A 3,982-nucleotide genomic window follows, 5' to 3' on the forward strand; every position below is an offset into this window, starting at 1 on the left:
GATGACAAATCACAAGTCTGCCAGGTCAGGGATACTGCCCTGCCCGCCGCCCTGTCTTCCGCTGCTAACAGTGCCCCTTTTTCCACCCACCCGCGTACTCCCAGTCCATCGGGACGTTTCAACCACTCTGGGTTACTTCACCCTAACGTCGTTGTGCACCCACTCACGCCGGACGTATCTCACGAGACGCGAACCCAGCGCGAACACCCCTGTATTCCAGAGAGGATCCGCAAGTGGGGGTTACAATTCGATGGGGTCTTTGACCCTTTGACTTTCATCGAACAGGTGGAGGGTCGTGCCATGTCCTACGGCATCGAACTGCACCTCATTCCCTGTGCTATGGCGGAACTCTTAGTCGGTAGGGCCGACAAATGGTTCCAGACTAGTCGTCTGCAAGGAGCCATTGGGCCCAGTTTCGAAAGGAATTTTTTTTACCGCCCCGGTATATGCAACGCCTAGATGACCGGATTCGAGGACGAGAACAATTGGAGGGGGGGAGGTTTAAGGATTTCAGCAAGAGCTGCACCGACTCTTCGAAAACTCCGCCCCGGACCTACAGATGTACATTCGTCGCCACGAATTTAAAATCATTGGGGACCTGACCCAATTGGCTACGGAATTGGAAGCGGTGAAGCAACGCAGTTTGAGCCGAACGAACCAACGTGAAACCGCACCAAGGAATCTCAATCTCGCTCAACGGACCGTGGAGCCGAGCCAGCCGACACAGGTCGGAAAACAAGGCGGCCGTAACGACCCGAGGGTAGCAACGCAAGACGGCCTCGACCGGAGCATCGGGCCCGGACCGATCATGGACACAAGGAACGCCTGCCGCAATTGCGGTGAGTCGGGACATTTAAGTCGGGAGTGCCGGAATAACAGACAATACTTTTGTTGGGACTGTGGACGGCGCGGAATACGCACGGTGGAGTGCTGTCGAAGGCCTCAGTCGGGAAACGGGTCGAGTCCCCACGACACGCGGCAGCCGGTGGGGACGAGCACCACCAACAACCCACAGTAACCGCACCTCTCAGAGTATTGGAGGGCCGGATAGTGGCCGAAGTAGAGATTTTTGGACAAAGGAGACTGGCAACCGTCGACACAGGGGCGTCTCGCAGTTTTATTAGTAGAGAATGCGCCATAGCTGTGGGTAAACCTAACCAATTCAGGGAAGTTCGTACGGAAATCAACCTCGCCGATGCGTCCAAAGTCAAAGTTTCTCAGCTGTTGGTGGCGGACATAACGTTGGGACGACAACAAGTGTAGGTTCCCCTGCTAGTAATGCCGTCCATGCTCGAACCCAGCATTGTAGGGTTAGACTTCCTCTGCAAGATGGGGACGACCATACGATGTGGCTCCGCAAGACTAGTACTCACCGCCGGACTCAGACCGGATCAACCCAATAACAACCAGCCACAGACGCATCACGACCGGGCGGCCACCATCATAGACGGGAGACCAAGGCTCGAGGAGACGGCCAGGAACGCCGAACTCGAAGCGGAGTACGACGACCGACGACAACGACCCACGACCAGCCGGGTCAAAATAACACCCACAACGGAATCACGGCCAACCACCTCGGCACACACACCGGAGGAACCGCCGCAGGAAGTCCCGGGGCAGGCGGAATACCCCGACGCACACGAGGAAACACCGCTAGGAGACGACGAGGAAACACCGCTAGGAGACGACGAGGAAAACCCACCGCTAGGAGACGACGAGGAAAACCCACCGCTAGGAGACGACGAGGAAAATTCACCACTAAGAGGCAAGGGAACACCAGACCGCGACGTGGAATCGTTAACCGCAGACCAAGAAGGGGAAATTCACGCGTTCCTGAAGGAACAACTGGCAACATTTGCAGGGATGACAGGGGTCTCAAATATCGCCCAACAAAGTATTGCGATGCGGGATAACAGACCAATAAAACAGCGTTACTCCCCGAGAAATCTAGCGATGCAGCAGATAATTAACCAACAGGTGGACGAGCTGCTCGCGCAGGGTTGCATCGAACCCTCACGCAGCCCACATAGTGCCCCAGTGGTTATCGTACGAAAAAATACAGGCAAGTGGCGAATGGGCGTGGATTATCGCCAGCTAAACGCTCGGTCCACGCCCGACGCCTACCCGCTGTCCAGGATCAATCACATCCTGGAGAGGCTCCGACAGGCAAAGTTCATATCCACTCTGGATCTACGGAACGGCTACTGGCAGATACCCATGGCAGCCGAGAGCCGGGAGTACACCGCATTCACGGTCCCGGGACGCGGGCTGTTCCAATGGAGAGTCATGCCAGTACTCAGCACCCACTACCTTCCAACGAGCCTTGGGCAGCATAATCGGCCCGGACATGGAGCCACATGCGTTCGCCTATTTGGACGACATTATCGTCATTGGCGTCAGCTTGGAGGAGCGTAAGGAGAACCTGTGAAGGGTCTTCGAGCGGTTAAAGAGGGCCAACCTACGCCTCAACGAAGAAAAGTGCTCGTTTTTCCAGAAAAGACTCGCATATCTGGGCCACGTAATCAGCGAGAAAGGAATACACACGGACCCCGACAAGGTCGCCGCGGTTCGAAAACTAAGTCCCCCAGCCAACTTGCAAGAACTCCGACGCTGTTTAGGGATGGCCTCGTGTGCCAAACTTCGCCTCTGTTGTCCAACCGATGACAAATCTACTCCGAAAGAACCAGAAGTGGGACTGGAGAAGTTGACCGCCGCACCCGTCTTGGCCTGCTCCGATTTTTCGGTGAAAATGACACTGCAGACGGACGCCAGCAATTACGGGTTGGGTGGAGTACTAACCCAAACAATAAATGGCCAAGGACGGGTGATCGCGTACGTAAGCCGGAAACTGCACGCAGCCGAGTTAAACTATTCGCCGATGGAAAAGGAATGCCTAGCCATTATCTGGGGAGTCCGGAAACTAAAGTGCTACATCGAAAGGTACAGGTTCGACGTGGTCACAGACCATCTGGCACTCAAGTGGCTGGATAGTATCAAAAACCCCACCGGACGAGTAGCTAGGTGGGCATTGGAATTGCAACAATACCAATATGACGTTCACTACCGCCGGGGAAAATACAATGTAGTCGCGGACGCGCTGTCCCGACAACCACTAGAGGCCGTGCAACGAATGACACTGGAAGAAAGCACGTGCAAATGGCTCAAACGAAAAATGGACGAAGTGCGGAGTGACCCCCAGAAGTACCCGGATTATATCATCGAGAACGGCGCTCTTTATCGACACCTGGGACACCGGCCGGATGACCAAGACCAGCTGCCTTGGAAACTCAGCGTCCCCACCGACCATCGTCCGCAAATCTTGAATGAATGTCACGACGCCCCCACCGCCGGCCACTTGGGAATCCTGAAAACGATTCTTCGCATCAGCCAAAAGTACTACTGGCCCGGGATGTTCCGCGACGTGGGCACTTACGTTCGGAGGTGCCTTTCTTGCCAGAAATACAAAGCGTCGCAGCAGAAACAGGCAGGGAGGATGCTTACTCGGCAGGTCGAGGAACCCTTCGTTGTCCTCTGTGCCGATTTCGTGGGAACGTTACCACGGTCTAAGCAAGGAAACACCATGCTGCTCGTCTTCTTCGACACTTTCTCAAAGTGGGTGGAACAGATACCCCTGCGAAAAGCCACCACTGCCACGCTGATAAAGGCTTTCCGCGAGCACATCCTAAGTCGCTTCGGGGTACCGAGACAAATGGTATGTGACAACGGCACACAGTTTAGGCTTAGTAGTCAACCCAACAAAAAGTCGTCCAAAACAAAAAACTTCATATGAAAAACAACGTCAAAAAATTTTGTTTCATATGAAGTTTTTGTTTTGGACGACTTTTTGTTGGGTTGAGTACTAGCCCTTACCAGCAAAGCATTCCGGACTTTCATGGCCGACGCAGGGGTGGAACTCCAATACACGGCACCGTATTGTCCCCGAGAAGACCCGACCGAGCGGGCGAACCGTACCATCAAGACT

Source organism: Drosophila takahashii, chromosome 2L (genome assembly GCF_030179915.1).
Source record: "Drosophila takahashii strain IR98-3 E-12201 chromosome 2L, DtakHiC1v2, whole genome shotgun sequence".
Lineage (NCBI taxonomy): Eukaryota > Metazoa > Arthropoda > Insecta > Diptera > Drosophilidae > Drosophila > Drosophila takahashii.